This window comes from Copadichromis virginalis, linkage group LG18, assembly GCF_057382275.1.
Source record: "Copadichromis virginalis isolate Kocher_CV1m ecotype Utaka linkage group LG18, C_Virginalis_male_GT1.1, whole genome shotgun sequence".
Taxonomy (NCBI): Eukaryota; Metazoa; Chordata; class Actinopteri; order Cichliformes; family Cichlidae; genus Copadichromis; species Copadichromis virginalis.
The window spans coordinates 33507966-33531319 of record NC_140635.1 but is presented as its reverse complement, the minus strand read 5'-3'; the positions used below and the strand labels follow the sequence as shown (position 1 = coordinate 33531319).

At 41.1% G+C, this 23354-nt stretch overlaps 1 long non-coding RNA gene across 1 annotated transcript in view; it reads left to right on the top strand.

Moving 5' to 3' along the window:
• The window catches only part of LOC146688359 (uncharacterized), a 38854-nt gene extending 16203 nt beyond the window's left edge, over positions 1-22651 (top strand). The window contains exons 3-4 of the long non-coding RNA XR_014916531.1: positions 15337-15426; positions 19401-22651. This is a non-coding gene — a long non-coding RNA (uncharacterized LOC146688359). The remainder of the gene's footprint in view (positions 1-15336; positions 15427-19400) is intronic.
• The last annotated feature ends 703 nt before the right edge of the window (positions 22652-23354 follow it).

Genomic DNA, 23354 nt, shown 5'->3' with positions numbered 1-23354 from the left:
TTACAGTTAGGTTATGGTTTAGGCTAAGGGTTAGGGTTAATCCTTCATTTTTGATGGTTAGGATAAGCATTATGTCAATTACATAACCTCACTAAGATATAAAAATGAGAATGTGTGTGTGTGTGTGTGTGTGTGTGTGTGACAGAGAGTGGCAACAGTTGCCTCAAGGCGCTTTATATTTTAAGATAAAGACCCTTCAATAATGCTTCCAGAACGCCAACAATCAGATGACCCCATATGAGCAAGCACTTGGAGATGGTGGAAAGGAAAGACTCCCTTTTAACAGAAGGAAACCTAAGGCAAAGCTGTCTGATTCCACAGACAGCCTGAAAGCTGAAGGCTCTGCCTCCCATTCAACTTTTAAATATTCTAGGAACAACAAGTAAGGCCGCAGTCTGAGAGTGAAGTGCTTTATTTGATCAATATGATAATATTAGGTCTTTAAGATAAGATGGGGCACAATTATTCCAGACCTAGTATGCATTGAGAAGGATTTTAAATTCAATTCTGGATTTAACAGAGAGCCTATAGAGAATGCAGCGATAGAACGGGAGAAATATGCTCTCATTTTGATGCGTTGAGAGGTTTTGAACATTTTAGTTTAGTTTAGGGTAATGGCTGACGTTGGTTTTTAAATTCTTTAAGTTTTAGTTGATTTAGTATCACAAGATTATTGTTGACTAAATCTAAAGTTAATTCAGTTTACTTAAATATGTAGTGTTTACAAAGCCTCTTATTTTCCTTGACATCAAATGCAAAATGTGTCCGTATGTCTACGCTTCTCTTCCCCACAAACATCGATGTTTTGTCATGTTTCCATGAAAAACAGTAAGCATGGGGGTAAGGTCGCTGACATACATTAACAGTATGAAATTAACAAGTGATGTGATAGTTTTGAAGCCACACAACAGCTACCTAACGTTCAGAGCACAAGGTTCTTGGTATGTTCACCAAATGCAAAGTTTTTGTGACACGTGATTATTATATGGCTTATTAGTATGACACAAATTTGTGCGTGTCAAACCTTTTCAACTTGGGTGAAAAATTTGCGTAGCTCTCCAGGTGGGGGTTAGAGAGAAGTGAGCAGAATAATAGGATTCATCATAAGTTAAAACAAATACACTACTACAACCTCCTTGTTCTGTTGGCTGCTGAGCTGCATATTCATGGGTTTCCAACATGACTGTATTCAAATCAGTAATGGGTGGTGAAACTTTGCTTGTCATTTAGTGTGAACATCACTATACAAGTTTCTCCAAATGTCTCAAGTCCACTTTTTTTACTTTTGGACCAAATGTCTGAAATGTCTGCTCCACATATCAAGCCAGATTTTTTATTTTCCAGGTAATTCCACTAAAAATGCTCCAACCGGCACTGACGGGAGAATCACAGTCAATAAGTTTAGTGGACAGCAGGTTGCATTATTTCAGGAAAACCTGATAATTAAATCAGCCACACCACTAACTCTAGCACTGAGATCAATGATATAAAAACAATTCTCACACGTTAAGGTTGTTAGGAAGTTGTTTTTCCATATCTACTAGAATGTAAACATGCTTTCAAACATCCTGGTGGATAGGTTCACTTTTGGAACCAGACTTGAGTGAACACAAGAGGGCCAAACACCCAGATTTCATTTAGAAGTGAGGTACTAGGTCTAAAAACATGCAAGAGGAACCCCCAACTTGTTCAGTGTAAAATCAAAAAGACCATAAAGGAAATAATATGCAAAATGATAACAAAAAACATGATAGGATAAAGCAATTTAATAATACAGACTGCCAGCTAGAGCAGGGCGATATGACCAAAAATATTTATCACGATATACATTTGAAAATTTGCGATAACGATATAAGTGACGATATAATTGACACTAGACAAAATACTTTACAACTCAACAACTTTATTAGTGCAAAAAAACCCCCATCAATGTATTTTCACTTAAACAAGCAGCTGTTTTTTATGTGCATTAAAGTTATATAAAAACTTAACAGTGCAAATGCAAATTCCTCGCTGACAGTTTAACCAAAAGGCATTTCCAGTGGAAACTGGCCGACATATCCTCAGCATAACCATGTATAATATCCACAAAACTTAAAAAGAGCTTATACACACACAATACGGCACTATTATGTTGAGGCACAGTTTGTATCACTCCGCGAGGCTGCCTACGATAGCTGTAATGCTCCGACAATCCATCAAGCGGTGCGGGTTCGTAGCTTAGCAAAGTCGTACTAAAACATTTGACAGATTTTTGAGCGCCGTGTACATAAAATCGTTTCGAGGTCAGTAAGCACAACCAGAGTTCATACATAAGGCCCACGGGATTATAGGGGGCACTGTCGATTTTCAGAAAAATCAAAGGATTGATTTTAAGTGTGCCGTATTTTCCAAAAAACACGGTAATAACGACGGCCCGCTAGCATGCGCTACCAAAAATAGTGCTTTGTTGTGTAACTGACGGATGAAAGCTACACCAGTTCCACACCACTGAAGTTGCAGCATTTTTACAAACGATTCTGGTCCATCCGCTTCATTCAACGATCTGCTTTCGCCGCCATGCTTTTTCCGCTGTGTGCGTATGAAAACAAAGGCACTGCGCATGCGCGTTTTACCCATATTCTATCACAATATTTCATTTTTCTATCGTTGCCCAACATTATTACCGTGAACGGTATGATATGGCCCAGCCCTACTGCCAGCTAATGTAAGTGACAGCCAGCCGTATAGTCTATAAGCAAATAATGTTCGTCCATCTCTACATCATTACCTTCTCTTATTTTATTTCAGCTCCAAAAAATCTCCAGGACACTGGGACAAGTACAATAAACAGCACGATTCTGGGTACTGTATTGCTCTGACAAGGATAAGTTGGTAGCAGCCGGGGTAACCAGAGGAGTACCACATCTGGGCCTCATTATCTAGTGACAGATGAGTTGTATTCTGCCGGGCGACACAGCTTGGGGCTGGGTAGAGGTGTATTCTGACAGAGGGAAATGACATCATGCAGAGAAATGATGATGATTCCTGGGCCTCGGGGAGCCATTTCTGGTCTAGAGGCATTTCATTAAGTTTCATTTTATTGGGATTGTCATTAACTGATACAGTAAAGAGAGTCTCACTGCGGTCCTGAGCTAGGTCCTTGTTGTATTTCTTGTATTTCAGAGGATCAAATACACCCGTGTGCATAAATGTGTGAATGAATGAATGCCCCTCCTCTCGTTCATCATTTTGCTATTTTCTTCCTCCTTCATGTATTCCCTTTCAAAAATGGAAATGTATGAGATTGGAGGTTTAAATTACAGTATCTGTAAAAAGTTAAATTGTGTAAGGAGAACATTGTAGGAAATGCATTAGAACTTAGACATGGGTAAAGTAAAGTAACATTGACACAAGCATGATGAGCTGCTTTCTTGCATCACTTCACTTCAAAGACTAGCACAGTCTGATGGTATGGATACCGCAGCTGCCTGTGGAGGAGCTACAAGGCATCTGTTTCTCTAAAAGCCTGAGCTACTTGTCCTGTGTGTCTGTTTGTTTATTGGTCTGTTTGTTGTTAATTTTTTGGTTTTGCAATTTCCCACAAGGAAGAGCTGCAATGTACAAGAATATTCACATGAGTTTAGGACAAGTTCATCTTTTCTTTTTTCTTTTGCCTTTAAACTAATTCTCAAGACACTAAGGCAGACACTAAGGCAGAAAAATATTTTCTAATGATCCTTCAGTCCTTTATCAGGACAAATTTGGTAACAGAACACAATTAATCGATGCTCAAAAGGGACGTACACAGACAAATTAATCATTAAGGGGATTTAGGATTGGCCCGCCCCTCCCTGAACCTGGTTCTGCCAGAGATTTCTTCCTGTTAAAAGGAGTTTTTCCTTCCCACTGTCGCCAAAGTGCTGCTCATAGGGGGTCATATGATTGTTGGCTTTTTCTCTGTATATATTATTGTAGGGTCTACCTTACAATATAAAGCACCTTGAGGTGACTGCTGTTGTGATTTGGCGCTGTATAAATAAAATTGAATTGACAATTCTAACACTCATTTTTTATCACTTTAGTGATAAGAGGAAAAAAAGGTCCCAAAACATTTGGGTGGTAGTGTATGTGATCATGTTGTAAGGATCGCGAGTATATCTGACTGAGCCAACCACGATGCAGGTGTTTTTCTGTATACAGATTGCATGTGCAAGGGCTCTAAGTACATTCTAGGGAGTACTGGTCTGAATGTTGATAGCCCTGCAAACCCAAACAGAAGCGTGGAAAGATCGGCTCTCCAAAAACGGCATGTGCCTGAACATCAAGAAGACTGAGTACCTTGAATTGGGCCCCCAGACCAACAGTACCATCACTACGAAACTCGACCAGACGCCAGACTCCGAGTCAACGCAGCGTGGATGAAGTGGCGTCAGGTCAGTGGAGTCTTATGTGACAAGAGAATGCCAATCTATCTTAAGGCAAAAGTTTATAAGTCGATTGTGCGCCCAGTGGCACTCTACGGGTCAGAGTGCTGGCCAGCGACGACCAAGCACGAACAAGCCCTGCACACCATGGAGATGAAGATGCTGAGGTGGCCTCTGGGTCTCACACGACTAGACTGAGCAAGGAACGAAGATGTCAGGAAACGATGGGGAGTGACACCGATCACAGACAAGATGCGGGAGGCGAGGCTCCGATGGTACGGCCATGTTGCCCGTAGTGATAAGAACTCCATCGCAAAGACAGCCCAGCAATTAGATCTGGGTGGCAACAGGCCATGAGGAAGACCAAAAAAGTGCTGGATGGACCGAATCAAAGATGATATGAAGGCTGCGAATGTTACACCAGAAGATGCCCTGGATAGGAAGAAGTGGAGGAAGGCATGCAAAACAGCGGACCCTGCATCGCGGGATATGAACTGCTAGGGAGGAAGAAGACTGGCCTGAATATTGATGTGGTTGTAAGGTTTGTGTTGCATCTTGTTCTCAATTGTGAGACCGAAAATATTTTAAAGACTAATGTAACAATGGAAGAATTTCTTATTCTCATCAAGTCTTTCTATAGTTTTGTTTGTTATTAAAATTAACAAGATAAAAATTTTATAAATCTCTGTGGCAACCTGTCCAGGGGGTACCCCGCCTTTCAGCCTATGTCAGCTGGGATAGGCTCTAGCCCCCCACACTCTGCAAATGAGAACTGGATAAGTGGAAGAGGATGGATGCATACAATTCATTATGCTGCTGTATTCCAGTTCAGTACACTATCTTTAGCTGAAAGGGAGTGATGTTGTGCTGAACACTGTACAGAGATGTTGATAAAATTGATAATTACCAGTCTAAAGTTCTCAGGTGGCAAAAAGGAGATGAAAACAATGCGACGGACTGAATTAAGAGGTTAACTTTGTCTCCTGCTGTGTTACAAGCGTGAGTCTGCATGTGTTCTCTTGGCTTCAGTTTAGCTGAGATGTTTTGCTTACCCGTCATTCACATCAAGCTCACTGAACCTCTGTTTCAGCCTGTGGAGTTTTCAAAGTTCCCCATTCTGCTCCAAAGGAAACAGTGTGCTCTCCTCAGAGGCTAGCTAACGTGCTAGTGCTCTACTGAGATTAGTGCAGTCAGTCGTCGCCTCTGATTTTCAGTGGCTGTATTGCAGTGGAAACGAACAACAGTCTCTTTGATGTCGGCACTCACATATTGAAATGGAGAATGCTGTAATGCATCTGGGGAGGTTAAAAAGACCTGAATTCTTTGTTTTTATAGTATCCCTCTGTAACGACACACCGACAACCTGTGAAAATGGGCAGTGTGTAAAATGTTAAAAAACAAAACAATGCAATGACTTGCAAATTTCATAAAACCATATTTTATATACAATACTACATAGAAGTGTTTAAACTGAAACATGTTATTACAAATTTTGAATTTGATGGCAGCAACATATCTCAAAAGTTGGGACAGGGACAACAAAAGGCCAGAAGGATAAGTGGTACTATAGGCTGAAAATAATGTGTAATATTTTATCATCAGCGCTGAAAGGTAAATACATGCTGCCATCCGCACAATGGGCCAGATTTCCTAAACAGGGCAAAATGGCAAGTGAGAGCAATCCCCAAATAGCGCTAACAGGAGTGATTCACAAAAGTTGTGTTGTCTTACTTGCAATTTTGTGACTGTGCTGTCTTTTTAAACTTATTTTGACTGCTGTATAGATAACAGGATGCTACATAGTGGTAAACATGGTTCTGGCCAAAAGCAAAAACGAATAGCAGAAACAAAGTAACGTTAGCTTGTTATTCAAAATGTACTTAAGAAGAATTTTCACATACTCGTTGATTCGCTTTACTTTAGAGCACTACCCTCATCACTGCATTTTCTGCAGCAGCAAATAGTTACTGTGCTTTTTAAAGTTTCTTTTGGCTGCTCCCTTATTCACTGTGTTGGGATCACTGTGGTGGCTAACTCAGCAAATTTATTTGGCAGATTTTGACACTTCCTAATGGGGTTAGGGTTAGAGATTTGTATCTCCTTCTGGAAGCAAACCAGGGATTTTATGCTTGTTGAGTTTAAACCACTACACTATGAGTACTACCTGCTTCGTCAGATTTTAAATAACCCTATAAAATTCTTGTTATTCCTGAAGATTAAACCAGCAGGTATGAATATTTTGGGGTGTTGCTCAATGACAAACATCACATCTGTGGTTGGTTTTCCACTGTCATTTGTCAGATGTCTGCAATGTAAACAGCACGTTTCAATGCCTTTCTCTGAAGTCAGAAGAAGAAAAATTATCCAATATTTAATTAAAAAGCACAGATCAGAATAAAGAACAAATGGAAGAAAATATAAAATTTCTAGCTGAACTGTCTCCTCCTGATCCCCCAGATTTATTTATGCATTTGGTTAAAAGGTTAAGAACTGAAAGAAGTTCTGCATTACTACACTACTGCATTAGTAAAGTTTTACCAGGCTTTGTGTGTGTAAAAAAAAAAAAAAAAAAGTATTTTTGCCCCAAAGTCTTTTTATATGATAGAGCTGCATTTTTATTTTTATTTTATTTTATTTTATTTTATTTTTTGCCACTTTAGACACAGCAGTCTACATCTTTATGAAGTGTAAGGTTAAACTGAAGCATGTCCATCATCATATTTTTGATGGATTATATATAGGCATTAAATAAATGTTTTGTATTAAAAAACACATAAAAAAATATGTAAAAAGTTTCAGACAACAGACAACTGTAAAAAGTTGTCTGTTGTTTTTAGGAATGAAGACTGGAGTGTCACCCAGCAGTTGTGAGGCAGGGTACACAGTGTGTCAGTCTGTGACACGCAGAGACAGACAACCATTTAGAATCACCTGTTAACCTCAGATGCATGTCACTGGACTGTAATACAATGAGTTTTGTACTGCACAAGATAAGCTACCAGTTGTGCTTTTTCTAAAATAACCTCACAGCTCACTCTGGCCATCAACCATCTGTTTTGTGAAGCTGGAGTTTCAGTGTTCGGCTCTTACTGTGATGTTAGATTTCCAGTAAAAGATTTACTAAAATGTTTGCTGTGTTTGTGAGCCTTTTGGGTGCAAACTGCTTCTTATATTTGACAAAGGGTTTGTTTGTTTGTTTAGTAATTCCAACAGTCTATATTATTTATTAAGGTGTTTAAAGGTCCTTCATGGTTAATAGTTTTTTTTCTCCTTCCTGCTCCACTGCGTTTTGTATCCTTGTCTTCTCCTGTGGTCTGTCTTCCCCCTTCCTTTCTTTTACTATTTCTGTGCCACTGTGTCTCTGTCTGCTGTTCCCTGCTTTTTACCTGATGATGGTAGCCTGCACTACCATCATCACCTGCATATGCTGAACATTTCTGCATGCAGCACCGTGAACATGCATGGTGTGTGGCGACAGCAAGATATGCACCGCATTTACTGATAAGTTCAAGGACTAAATGGCAAACTAGTGCAAACATCTGGATGCATTTTATTGAGCTAAAGGGTTCATATAGGTCCTTAAAGTTTAAACACCACACTTTATCCATTATTTTTCAGATTTTTATTACAGGTCCTGACCAGTATAACAGTACATTTATTCACATTGCTATTGCACAGTGACTATTATTTTCTACTTGTACACCTCTGAATAAAAAAGATTTTCATGCGTGGTTAGCATATTAATAATATTGAAATCTCATTTGCATATCTTACTATAATAATAATAATATTAATGATAATAATTCATATGATTAATATTATTACAGTACATTTTAACACTGTACTACTCCTGTCACCGTTTTGTTCCACAGTTTACCCACTTTAAAAGTTATTGCTGTTACCTTGAACTAAAACCAGAATCTTGCTGTATTTGTTGAGTTTACAGTGTACCTGTGGTCACAGGGTGTCCTTTTCAAGCCAATATTAGACAAAACAGTCTTTACTTCAAGTAAAACGCAAAGCAGCACAAGTTTTCTCAGCTCTCTTTCCAAGTCTGTCTTGAGGCCTCACTCTGATGCTGAGAGCTGAAACCTCAGCTTCAAAGCTCTGTCTGTCAGCTGATTGGCTGACACAGCGAACAAACAAACTCCAAACTCACTGAAAGCCTATTGCTGGTGCTGACAGAACATTTTCATCCCATTTCTGTATCCCTCCACTGGCACACACAGATATGTTGCTGTGAAGTAAAACACCCTGCTGTGTGTGCGTATGTTGGACAGAATGTTGGATTCCTATCAAGCTATGTTGGAGGATCTAAAACAGGCACTTCTTATTATCACTCACACTTTATTTAATACATCTGCAAAGGCTCCAATGCAAAACGAAATGGTATATACATATATATATTAAAAAAAAAACACCCAGCACGCCCCTGCGGGCGGTTTATCCTTCAAGCTCGGGTCCTCTACCAGAGGCCTGGGAGCTTGAGGGTCCTGCGCAGTATCTTAGCTGTTCCCAGGACTGCGCTCTTCTGGACAGAGATCTCCGATGTTGTTCCCGGGATCTGCTGGAGCCACTCGCCTAGCTTGGGAGTCACCGCACCTAGTGCTCCGATTACCACTGGGACCACCGTTACCTTCACCCTCCACATCCTCTCGAGCTCTTCTCTGAGCCCCTGGTATTTCTCCAGCTTCTCGTGTTCCTTCTTCCTGATATTGCTGTCATTCGGAACCGCTACATCGATCACTACGGCCGTCTTCTTCTGTTTGTCTACCACCACTATGTCCGGTTGGTTAGCCACCACCATTTTGTCCGTCTGTATCTGGAAGTCCCACAGGATCTTAGCTCGGTCATTCTCCACCACCCTTGGGGGCATCTCCCATTTTGACCTCGGGACTTCCAGGTTATACTCGGCACAGATGTTCCTGTACACTATGCCGGCCACTTGGTTATGGCGTTCCATGTATGCCTTGCCTGCTAGCATCTTGCACCCTGCTGTTATGTGCTGGATTGTCTCTGGGGCATCTTTACACAGCCTGCACCTGGGGTCTTGCCTGGTGTGATAGACCCCAGCCTCTATGGATCTTGTACTCAGAGCTTGTTCTTGTGCTGCCATGATTAGTGCCTCTGTGCTGTCTTTCAGTCCAGCTTTGTCCAGCCACTGGTAGGATTTCTAGATATCAGCCACCTCCTCTATCTGCCGGTGGTACATACCGTGCAGGGGCCTGTCCTTCCATGATGGTTCCTCGTTTCCCTCCTCTTTCTTGGGTTTCTGCTGCCTGAGGTATTCACTGAGCACTCGGTCAGTTGGGGCCATCTTCCCAATGTATTCTTGGATGTTCGTTGTCTCATCCTGGACTGTGGTGCTGACACTCACCAGTCCCCGGCCCCCTTCCTTCCGCTTAGCGTACAGCCTCAGGGTGCTGGACTTGGGGTGAAACCCTCCATGCATGGCAAGGAGCTTTCTTGTCTTTATGTCAGTGGCTTCTATCTCCTCCTTTGGCCAGCCTATTACCCCAGGAGGGTACCTGATCACGGGTAGGGCGTAGGTGTTGATGGCCCGGATCTTGTTCTTACCATTCAGCTGACTCCTCAGGACTTGCCTGACCCTCTGCAGGTACTTGGTGGTTGCAGCTTTTTTAGCGGCCTCTTCATGGTTCCCATTCGCCTGCTGGATCCCCAAGTACTTGTAACTGTCCTCTACGTCTGCAATGTTGCCTTCTGGTAGTTCATTCCCCTCAGTTCTGACTACCTTCCCTCTCTTTGTTACCATCCGACTACACTTCTCCAGTCCGAACGACATTCCAATGTCATTGCTGTATAGCCTGGTAGTGTGGATCAGTGAATCGATGTCTCGTTCACTCTTGGCATACAGCTTGATGTCATCCATGTACAGGAGGTGGCTGACAACTGCTCCGTTCCGTAGTCGGTATCCGTAGCCAGTATCCGTAGCCAGTCTTGTTAATGATCTCACTGAGGGGGTTCAGGCCTATGCAGAACAGCAGTGGGGACAGAGCATCTCCTTGGTAGATCCCGCACTTGATGGTGACTTGTGCTATGGGCTTGGAGTTGGCCTCTAGTGTTGTACGCCACATCCCCATTGAGTTTCTGATGTGTATATATATATATATATATATATATATATATATATATATATGTATGTATATATGTGTACATATATATATACATATATATATATGTACATATATATATATATACATATATATACACACACACACAGTATATACTGGGTGGGCCAGTATGGGCCATTTATATGGATACACCATAATAACATGGGAATGGTTGGTGATATTAAAGTCCTGTTTGTGGCACATTAGTATATGTGAGGGGACAAAATCCTCAAGATGGGTGGTGACCATGGTGGCCATTTAGAAGTCGGCCATCTTGGATACAACTTTTGTTTTTTCAATAGGAAGAGGGCCATGTGACACATCAAACTTATTGGTAATGTCACAAGAAAAACAATGGTGTGCCTGGTTTCAACGTAACTTTATTCTTTCATGAGGTATTTACAAGTTTCTGACCACTTATAAAATGTGTTCAATGTGCTGCCCATTGTGTTGGATTGTCAATGCAACCCTCTTCCCCCACTCTTCACACACTGATAGCAACACCGCAGGAGAAATGCCAGCACAGGCATCCAGTATCCGTAGTTTCAGGTGCTGCACATCTCGTATCTTCACACCATAGACAATTGCCTTCAGATGACCCCAAAGTTAAAATTCTTAGGGGTCAGATCGGGAGACCTTGGGGGCCATTCAACTGGCCCATGACGACAAATCCACTTTCCAGGAAACTGTTCATCTAGGAATGCTTGGACCTGGCACCATAATGTGGTGGTGCACCATCTTGCTGGAAAAACTCAGGGAACGTGCCGGCTTCAGTGCATAAAGAGGGAAACACATCATCATGTAGCAATTTCAAATATCCAGTGGCCTTGAGGTTTCCATTGATGACGAATGGACCCACTATCGTTGTACCCCATATACCACACCAAACCATCACTTTTGTTGTTCCAACAGTCTTGGAGGGATCCATCCAATGTGGGTTAGTGTCAGACCAATAGCGGTGGTTTTGTTTGTTAACTTTACCATTCACATAAACGTTTGCCTCATCACTGAACAAAATCTTCTGCATGAACTGAGGGTCCTGTTCTAATTTTTATTTTGCCAATTCTGCAAATTCTGTGTGCTGATCTGGGTCATCCTCATTGAGATGCTGCAGTAGCTGGAGTTTGTAAGGATGCCATTTGTGAGTAGCTAATATCCACCGAAGGGATGTTCGACTAATGCCACTCTCCAGTGACATGCAGCGAGTGCTGCGCTGTGGGCTCTTGCTGAATGAAGCTAGGACAGCCACTGATGTTTCTTTATTAGTGACAGTTTTCTTGCGTCCACATTTTGGCAAATCCAACAGTGAACCAGTTTCACGAAACTTAGCAAGCAGTTTGCTAACTGTAGCATGGGAGATGGGTGGTCTCGTAGGGTGTCTTGCATTGAAATCTGCTGCAGTGACCCGGTTACTGCGTTCACCAGATATCAACACAATTTCAATCCACACCTCACGTGTTAACCTCTTCGACATGTCAATGGCTGTGAACAAAGAGAAACTTGTAAATAACTCATGAAAGAATAAAGTTACGTTGAAACAAAGCACACCATTGTTTTTCTTGTGACATTACCAATAAGTTTGTGTCACATGGCCCTCTTCCTATTGAAAAAACAAAAGTTGTATCCAAGATGGCCGACTTCTAAATGGTCACCATGGTCACCACCCATCTTGAGGAGTTTGCCCCCTCACATATAATAATGTGCCACAAACAGGACTTTAATATCACCAACCATTCCCATGTTATTACGGTGTATCCATATAAATGGCCCACCCTGTGGCGGAAAATTAACACTGCACATGACTCTGAACACACCATCCCCACTGTCAAATATGGTGGTGGCAGCATCATGCTCTGGGGGTGCTTCTCTTCAGCAGGGACAGGGAAGCTGGTCAGAGTTGATGGGAAGATGGATGGAGCCAAATACAGGGCAACCTTGGAAGAAAACCTCTTGGAGTCTGCAAAAGACTTGAGACTTGGGCGGAGGTTCACCTTCCAGCAGGACAACGACCCTAAACATAAAGCCAGGGCAACAATGGAACGGTTTAAAACAAAACATATCCATGTGTTAGAATGGCCCAGTCAAAGACAGATCTAAATCCAATCGAGAATCTGTGTCAAGATCTGAAAACTGCTGTTCGCAAACACTGTCCAGCTAATCTGACTAAGCTGGAGCTGTTTAGCAAAGAAGAATGACCAAAGATTTCAGTCTCTAGCTGTGCAAAGCTGGTAGAGACAGACCCTAAAAGACTGGCAGCTGGAATTGCAGCAAAAGGTGGTTCTACAAAGTATTGACTCAGGGGGCTGAATAATTACGCACACCCCACTTTGTAGTTATTTATTTGTAAAAAATGTTTGGAATCATGTATGATTTTCGTTCCACTTCTCACGTGTACACCACTTTGTGTTGGTCCTTCATGTGGAATTCCAATAAAATTCCAACACTGTCCACACCTTCTGTTTGTGAGGGCCAGCCACGAGGAGAAAGTTTGTGAAATGAAATAATCATACAGGAATAGGAGCTAAAGAGAATGAACTGAACACCTGCACCAAAGCACAGTATAAGAAAAAAGAAGGCATCACGCACAACTACTGTAGTAGAGTCCGAGAATAAAAAATATAGAGATGAAAATTGGTGTAATAAGTTCATTTTAAGTGTTTTATTTTTTTGATATTTGTGGCCACTCTGGGGGCCACTCCAGTGTTGCAGATCAGATGGTTCTGCAGTGTGACAGAATAAAGGAAAAGAACACTGTGCAGGGTGTTTTGCTGTCAGGTCTCAGTGACCTCTGTGATGAAGCATTCCTATCTTTATGGAACTGTTCTCTCCTGGGATGATAGTCGCCCCCATCGGTAGAGCACTCGGGCTCACCGAATGTCTGATTTTTGGAACATTGTCTTGGACAGTGATCTCCCATGTTTTCAAATTTATAGTGAGACCAGATCATGCAGAAATAATTGTTTATTTATCCTTACAACCCAATTGTACTTCAGTCGTAAAGATGATGAAAGAAACCCCCAAAATCAGTTACATCCATCACTATTATCAACAATGAGAAAAATCAGTAAGAATCAAAGAGAAAGAACACAGACGCACCTTACTAAGACACTAGCAGGGTATCAGTCACAAAAGATCATTGAGACAATGTTTTTCGTTTGTCTTTTGTTGGTTATATTTTAAATAAATTCTCTTTTCTTACAGTGAACCTGCTTGACTTTTATACTTACTATGAAACATACACCTACAAAATCCTAAAGTCAAAAGTCAAATCTTTAAATTATTATTTTCTTTTTAATTCTTCTAAAGAAATATTCAGATAATGACACATTTGTTTACTTCCAGCTGTTTTTTAAGGGTGTAATATTCTGACGTTTTTCATCAGACCTGGATGCTGATCAAAGCAGCGTCTGTCAGTCTGCTGACTAACGCTGCTAAAAACCATAACCTCTGAGTCACTTCTGTTTTAGAAAACTTTCATCGCTTTATCTGCCGGGGCACGCACCGCAAGCCACCGCTGTTTATCGAATCATATCATAATCACAACAAACCGCTTTGGAACTAAAAGTGGACTTCAAAGCTGTAGGAAAATATTTTTGGCTGCCTTTATCCTTTCTTTATTTCTTTCTTCATTAAACCATCTGGACCTTCTTCCTCTTTTTTCTTGATCTGTCCTTCCAGTTTCCTTCCTCCTCCTCTCTTATATTCTACCTCTGTCTCATACATTTCCCTCCTTAAGCCCACATTCACCATTTCTCCCTTATTTCCCTCTCAGCCATCCTCTTTCTATCTATCCTTCCATCTCTCCATCCTGCTCTCTCTGACATGTCTTTGTGTTTCCTGTCCTTTGTGAAACCCTCCTCTCTGTCACATCTTGTTTTCCTCGTTCTATCCTGTTTTAATCCAGTCCCCCCCCCCCCCCTCTTAGGACAGAGTCACGCTATTGGAGGAAACGGGTGAATAGTAAGCGCTGAGTGACAGGTTATTCTGGTCCGACTGTGGAGGTAAACATCTCGAGGTAATGGAGGTAAACGTCCGGTCCGTTGGCTGGGTGGTATACAAACAATAGGCCAGTAGGTTCTGGTTGGGCAGTGACACAGTCCGGATTGTCTGGTGGGCCAGAAAACTCACACAAACTAAATGAATCTAGTCTACTCTTCCACAACTAACTGCAAAATTCTTATTTTCATATCATAGCAAAACACTTAATAGTTTCTCAATGTTCAAAAATGTGGAAAGGTCAGACTAAGGACCCGGTAATAAGGTTTACTTATAGACTTTGATATTCAGGTAGTCAGATAGTCAGGAAGGGCATCCATGTAAACCTGATTACCTATAACAAACTTAAACAAGACAACAAAAACCCCCAAAAAAACCAAAATCATTTCCTGTACAATTAATACTTCAGTGCTGTTTTGTGGTGGTCGTTTAATTTCACTAACTGTAACTTTTTGTAAAAAGTATTTTATCCAAGCCACCAAAGTGGTTAAAATAAAACTAGGTATTATAGATGAATGCTAATATAAGGGAGTTCATGTACAACAAGATAGTTTCTTACATGCACAACTAAATTATATATTTAAAAAAATCTTCAGGTTACGTATGTGGCAGTCTGCTGTTCTTTCACAGGATGCTGGATCAAAGAACATAGCAGGTAGGGGTTGCTGTTGTTTCTGTAGTTTGACCTCACAGTAGCAGCTGGGATCAGCCCCTAATCTATTTATTATTATTAGTATTATTAAATAAGAGACAGTTACCTGCTTACCTCATCTTTTTGGTTTTTGTTGTTATTTTTTCCCCAGATTTCCGTTGCATTTGTTGACCTGCCATCCTGTTCTGGTGATGATAAAGTCAATCTGCAGGCTCAGAAGTCAAACTGCTACATTTGAAAGGTAAATAGGGGTCACGTGTGTAATTTTATGTGTGTGTGTGGTACGGCTGTCTGTGCAATAAGCATTCTGTGTGTACACGCACACTCTAGCAACCACACAAAAACATACTTTTCATGTGGGACGTCTCCATGTTATGGCTGGGTGCTCTCAGAGATGGAGAGTTAGTGGAGATGCTGAAGATAAAGAGAAGCAGACAAAATGTACTAGCAGTGCTTACAGCAAAGCCACGGCAAGAGGTTTCATCTGTTCTTCTGGGCTAGATATTCTCAGTTCAGATAAATGGTAACATTTATTTAAACAGTCACACATTTTTGCTTTCTCGTCAAACTATCCATTGTTTTTCAACAAGGCCACGAGAGTGAAATGTAAAACTGTGACCTCAATCCCTCAGACCACCCTGATTAATGATGCTGTTGCTTCACGACAGCAGTAGCATCGCGATCAAGTCGTAGTGGATCAAGTCACAGTCATATGTTTCATATTGATACTGTTGTTCGGTTAGTTAGTTGTTCCGACAATTAAAAGCTACAAAGTAGCCTTTCATTTTGCCTGAATCCTTGAATCTCTTGAATTTTCTTACCACATGAATTTTATCTTCCCCTGTTTCTTCCTCACTGCTAGCTTGTGCTAGCAGCAACAGCCTCCTGTGACTGAGAGGCCTGGTTACTAGTTGTTACTAGTTGTTGCTGGTACTACTGCTCACAGTGCAGCAGTTAACATGTTGGTTAATTTGACACATTCTGCTGCATCTATTTTCAGATTTTCAGCTCCACCTTTTCACCACTTGATCTACACTAAATTTATTCTACAAGCTCCGTGAGCGCACAGTGAAGGTAGCGGAGGGGTTGGTCTGATTGGGCAATCCAGTGTCAGTAATGAAAATAAGTGAATGGGCTGCTGTCAGTGCTTGTACAGCCAGTGTGCAGCAGTCCTTGAGGCTGGCAGATGCTGTCAGAATGACGTTTGGGGTTTAAATTGTAAGAAGTAAAGTTGAAAATTACAGAAATCTATCATTTAATTACTTTGGTGTATTGTGAATGGCCATGGTGAGAAAATGTGTAAAATATGTGAAAATACAGTTCCCTTCACATTTACCAATGTCATGCAGTGGGCCAGATTGGAGTCTTTGCCAGGCCAAATCTGGCCTCCAGACCTTATGTTTGATACCCCTGTCCTAAACACACTTCATGTTATTTATATTATTAGTGGATGAACAATGCTTTGCTTGATGAATTCTGTTTCACAATGATAATAAGAGTCGACTTCAAGGGGTCAAAGAGCAATTATCCCTGTGGTGTCCCTTTATGTTGCACTCTTAAACACATATAACTCAGTCTTTCTTTAGACAACTGTCTCATCATATGACCAACTTCTGATCTAAAGAGCAGAGTGGGAGTCATGACAAAATGGCTGTGCATTAGTGCACATGCCACATGCTAAAAGAGATACAGCGGTTCTGGAGATACAGAGGTCCCTGCATTTGCCAATGCCAAGCCTCCTACTGTACATTTTACTGTTATATTCTTCTTTTTCTTCTTTCCTAGCGGTTCATGTCCTGCTGGATGCAGGGTCTGCTATTTTGCACACATTCCTCCACTTCTTCCTATCCAGAGCATCTTCCGGTATGACGTACGCAGCCTTCATATCGTCTTTGATTTGGTCCATCCAGCGCTTTTTTGGTCTTCCTCGTGGCCTGTTGCTGCCTCTGGTCTAATCGTTGGCCTGTTTTTGCAACGGCGTTATCATCAGTGGCTCGCCCTTGATGGTGATAGTGCCGTCAGTCTGGGGGCCGCATTCGAGGTACTCAGTCTTCTTGATGTTCAGGTGCATGCCGTTTTCGGAGAGCCGATCTTTCCACACTTGTGTTCGAATTTGCAGGGCTGGGTGGTCTTCTGTTTCCGATAGGCTCACGTCATCTGCATACAGGAGGCTCCATGGGTGTGGTGATTGCAAGTCGGCCATCGCAGTGTCCATACAGAAGATGAGCAATAGGGGTGAGAGGGCCGAGGCCTGGTGGATGCTGACGGTGATCGGGAAGGCTGGCGATCATGGGACCACGCTTGTAACGTTGCAATAGAGCAGTTGAGTCCGTTTCACATAAGCTTGTGGGGCACCATGGGTTTGTAGCGATCGCCAAATCAGCTCGTGAGGGACCAGATCGAATGCCTTTTCCAGGTCCAGGAAGACCAGAACATTTTACTGTTACATTAAACACAGACCTTCCCAAAGTGTAGGGCCCGCCCCCCAGAGCCATATCAGGGGGGGTGCGGTATGAAAAGGGGGGGAAAAAACCCAAAATGCTTAGACACTGCTAGCACGGGGCGCCCACACAAACGCAAAGCAGGAGATGAAGCATTGCTGAATATGTTTCCAAACCATCTTCATACTAAGCCAAAGACTAGAAAACATGGTGAAGCATATCTGCCCTTTGGTTTCACCTGCACAGGTGCCGAGGTAGGTCTCCCTGCAGGGTTGGTTTTCCCTTCGTCGGGAGCAGCGCTGGGCTCTTCAAATCACGGACAAACAGGATCCCACATTCTTGATTTTTAGTTCACAAACACTTGTTGTAATGACTAACTACTCCTGACATTTTGGAGATGTTTGCTCTTTATACAGTAAAGTCACCAGTGTGTGAATGTGTGTGTGAATGGGTGGATGACTGGATATGTAAAGCGCTATATAAATACAGGCCATTTACCATTTAAAGTTACAGTGGGATACAAATAACATCAGGCTGATCCTGCCACGATTTGTTCCCTCGGTTCAAATCACGGACAAACAGGATCCCACAGTTGTTTATGTTTTTAAACCCATTTTGCACAGAGAGGCATTTTTGGAAAAATGCATTGATAGCAATTTTGAATATTATTACACAGGAAAAAAACAACTACATGTAAAATAATTACACCGTGACGCCTCTGCCTTTCTAAATGGAGGGACAGTAACTGTGTGTGTTTATATGTAAGCATGTAAAACCTGCAGACAGTCAGATTAACAGTATTGTGTCTCTATCTGCCATTCTGCTATTCATCTCATGTAAACAATAACGTGGTGCACAGCGTGACGTGAAAAAAGGCACATACCTTTGATGTTGCGTGATGAACTCTGTATTCCTCGTCCACACGTAAACGCAAAAAAGGAGTTTTAGAAAATCTCAGTTTTCTGTGATTCGAAACGCCGTTTACATGCGGACGAAACAGCTGCGTTTTCAAAAATACCCGTATAGGTGCGGACGTAGCGTAAAAGAGTTAGTAGTTTATTTTCTTACTACCTGTAATTTATTGCAGATTTCTTGTATTTCGACCGTGGCTCAGGGGGTTGGTTCTGTAACCAGAAGGTTGCTGGTTCGATCCCCGGACTCTCTGTCCTGGTCGTTGTGTCCCTGGGCAAGACACTTTACCCTACTTGCCTACTGGTGTTGGCCAGAGGGGCCGATGGCGCGATATGGCAGCCTCGCTTCTGTCAGTCTGCCCCAGGGCAGCTGTGGCTACAACCGTAGCTGCCTCCACCAGTGTGTGAATGCGAGAGTGAATGAATAGTGGCATTGTAAAGTGCTTTGGGTGCCTTGAAAAGCGCTATATCAATCCAATCCATTATTATAATTATTTCCTTAATTGTTTACTAAATGTTTGAGGTGTGAAATAAACCGCAATGGAGCAAAATAGGGGTGTGTGTGGTTGGAGGATGTGTTTGTGCGCATGCGTGCGTGCACGGGGGACGGGGGGGGGAACATTTTTCTTGTAAAACAAAGGGAGCCTAGCAAAAAAAGTTTGGGAACCACTGCATTAAACATATTATTTGCACTTGTATTTACAGTTTTTCCACTCTTTAAGACAGAATGTTAGCGCTGTTATTTCCAAAATCAAATGCTAAAAATCACACCAGCTGTCACAAACACATAAGAAAGAGAAAAGAAACAGACTGTCAATCTTTAAAAAATGAAACTGACATCAATATCCTGTCTCTGCCTCTAGGTGTTAAGCCAAGAGGGACACACACTCACACAAAGGAAGTGTGTGAGGCCCTCTCTGTCTGGCAGAGTGGAAGATGATTCTCTTCAAGGAATGGGACCACTTAGTAATTTATTCACACTGGTGGCCAATACAAACCATCTCCTAACATTACACTGTTAGATCTAAGCATGCAACAAGTCTGTGATCCTACACACCAAGAACTACACTAAGACCTGAAATTTGAAAGAACCATTCACTGCCCACAAATGTGTGGAATTTACATCTCAGCCCTTTGCCGAAGAATATGCAAACTGTGCCTTAAAGTAATTTAAATCTAGACTGGTTTTAATGTTTTTATCTTCTGTGAAAAGCACATTGAGTTTGCATGTAAGCAAATGTGCTAATAAATAAAACTGCCATTGCCATTCTGTTTAGGTGAGAAAATAATGATTTGATGGCTTGGCACATATATTGTTGCAGGCAGAATTCCTTTCACTTTAATGTACATTTAAGTTTCGTTAGTTACACAGCTATTACAGCAACCAATGAGATGCTCCAACCAAAAAGCATTAAAAATAGTCCTCATAAATACAATTACAGTAGCTTTGAGACCAACATCGCTATTAATGTGAACCAATTTTGTTTCATTTTCACCTTTTAGTTCGTGCAAGCATATGCCTATAAAAATAACTGCAAGCTTGCTAACGCTAGCTTTACTTTATCTGCAACTTAGATTCATCCGGCACGGTTTATAAATCACAGTTCATGTCAACATCCAACTCAAATCGAGAATCAGTGGCTCCTACGCAAGCTAGGCTTCCTAAATCACATTTCATCTTATTATATAAAACACTGCACCTCCAATCTCGTAACTGTTTTTAACTAACATCTGTTTAACCTCCTGGGACCTGGCATCCACATATGTGGACATCACATTTTGGGTTAAATTTTGCTCTACAAGGGCCTGATATCCACTTACAAGGACATTATACTGCTACTGTTCTATGAACAATTTTAAACAAATATCCTCATATGTGGCTCTTATTTTTCTTAAAAACAAAAATAAGGTAAAAAAATAATAAAAAAATCTGGTAATTCTTTGTTTTTACATTCATCGGGTCCCAATATGCCCGAATATCAAAGAGAAATTAAAAATGCATGCAGTGGAAGAGTTCAGGTCTTAGGAGGTTAATGCCTGTTTTATTCTGATTGTGAACTGATTTCTTAATTATTAATTACTGAATGAACATCAAGTTTTATAAAAAAACAAAAAACAAAAAGACTCTAGTGACCAAGAACATAACCTCGTTAGAGATCCCATCATATAAGCTGAGATCTTACTGTTTTTGTGACCACCAGTCACTACTTGGTGACCGGGAGAAAACTCCCAAACCCTGAAAAACCTGAACCATAAAATAATTTCCAGAAAATTTTAATTGTTTTAACTGAGCTGTTGATGAACCTTTTGACAATTCGTTGAAAGAAATTAAATCTTAATTTGTACATGTGACTTTTAATTTGTATCTTTTTTCTGTAATTTATTGCTTGAAAATGTATCATGCAATTTATTCAGGTTGTTCAGGAAAAAAAACACACTGATGGTGTAGAGGTCTTATTACATTACGTTACAGGGTTTAAGTTTTATAAAAACTATTTACTGCATGACAATCGAAGCTGTAAAGGAAACAGTAAAGTGGTGTCAAGAGATGTTGGAATTTCCTCACCCATTTGGACTAAAGTAAAACATCACCTTGTGTAACCAAAATGAAGAAACAAAGGTACCAGACAGCTACTGCTGCCGTGCTGCCACCTCCCCCAAAAGGTCTGGGTTCAGGAGGTAAGGGATATGTGGAGAGAGTGAATGAGGAGAGTGGGATACAGAGGGGTGAGGAAGGGTAGGGAAGTAAGAGGAGACCTCTGCACCTTCTTGGAGTGTTTATATAATGGTGGTAGGATATCCTGCTACATGGTGAAATCATTACAGACTTGTGTAGTCTTGGTTTGTGTGTGTGTGTGTGTGTGTGTGTGTGTGTGTGTGTGTGTGTGTGTGTGTGTGTGTGTGTGTGTGTGTGTGTGTGTGCGCCAAAGGTCAAAACTCTTTGTTGAATTTGTTGAATCAAACCGAGTGAGTGAGATGAGTTAGTCGTTGCATGTGCTGCACAGATCTTTATGAAGAGGAAACGTAACAGTTAAGACTGCACTGTAAAAAGTGAAGCTCAGGAATTCTAACAAAACAAACTAATGTTTTTAGTTTATGGCCATTTAAATCAAATGGGCATATTATGTGTTTAATATTAAACATGACCAACGTTTGTAGAGGTAATCCCAATAAGACCTCAGCCCGCCCTGCATTCTCCGATGTCCTCAGAGCAGATATGTCTGATCTTGCTACTAACTTACATACTTGAATTCAGCCTGTTTTAACTTTAAGATCCTTGCAGTAAAAGATGCATTATAGTGACCAGCTAAGCACTCACAAAAAGCGTCACAAAAAGAAAAACAGGTTTCAAATTAAATATATGCTGATATTTATGAAGTAATTACATGTCTCTGATTTTTTATTTTCTGTATTTGTTGTTGAGCATTCAGTAGGACGACTTCAGTTTGTTCAGAATGCAACAGTCAGAGTTCTGACATTTACTACATTTACTGAACATATTACCCCAACATTCAAGTCTTGTCACCAGCTCCCAGTTTGATACAGAATTCCCTTTAAAATTCTTCTGTTAGTTTATAAAGCTCTCTGCGGTTTGCCCCAAAGGAATATCTGTGTGTGTGTGTGTGTGTGTGTGTGTGTGTGTGTGTGTGTGTTTGTGACTCATAGTCGCTTACTTTGACCTTTCAAAATAAACCTGCAGAGCTTGTTGTCAGCATGTTGTCAGTGACACAAACGCTGACATAAAAATAAAATCTGATCATTAGCATTGAATCCATTATATTGTGTTACTAACTCGCTTATCTGCTGCTCATACATGAAGGATGTCGGTGTGTCTGAGCACTTTGAAGGGGATAGAAAGGTCACAGGAAAGTCTCTAAATCCTTTAATCTTCACTGTTAAACCATTTCCATTGTAATAAATAAATGTGCAAACAGTCAGACATAAAAGACAGGAAATAGCATTCGTTTCTGTGGCTGTGCTACACTAATTAGATCTTACACACACTCACTGTGGTTCATAGTTCTTTTTCAGAAGAGATTGTTATTGTTTTTATTGTTAACTCGGTTTTCCTGGGTCTTTTCATGTGTGTTATGAATAAATCTTCTTTTTTCGGTACCGGTACTAGTTTTATTTTGTTGTATTTATTCGCGACACCTTAAAGGCCGGTCTGTGAAAATATTGTTGGGCATAAACCGGTCCGTGGCGCAAAAAAGGTTGGGGATCGCTGCCCTAGGTCAGCTCAGATCCCAGTCATATAAATTTTGTCATCAGACTGTTAGCATGATAAACCGATGTTAGCAAACAAACCCAGAGCCCATTTGGTGTACATCAAGTGTAGCCACAGAATTTAAATTACAATATACCAACTACACGGATGACGGATATCAAGTTGATGTCAAGGAAGCAGAACAGGAATGAGTATTCGGCCGTTGGGTCTTCAGCAATCAGTGTCTCTAATAGAGTTTAATGTACGCTTAAGCAGACCTTCAGCCGCACAACATCATCCTCTGCTGCTCAGAGTTCTGGAAAACCAGAGTCGCTCTGCTCCACACTGCCAACAGTAATAAAACATTTTCCAACCACCACTGAACAATGGACAAGAAGTAGTTATCAAGTCAAAAAAAACAACCCTACATTTAAAACTAATTCCAAAAAAGGTTCTCCCTGTATATTAGGCCTTTTGAAATCAAGAAGACATGAGTTTCTGCGACCTCTATCTCATCAATATGATCAATACTTGCCATGTTATGGACAAAACTCTTTTTTGTTTAAAATTAACATTGTTGTTAACAAAAACTTGCCAAAAACGCCCAATG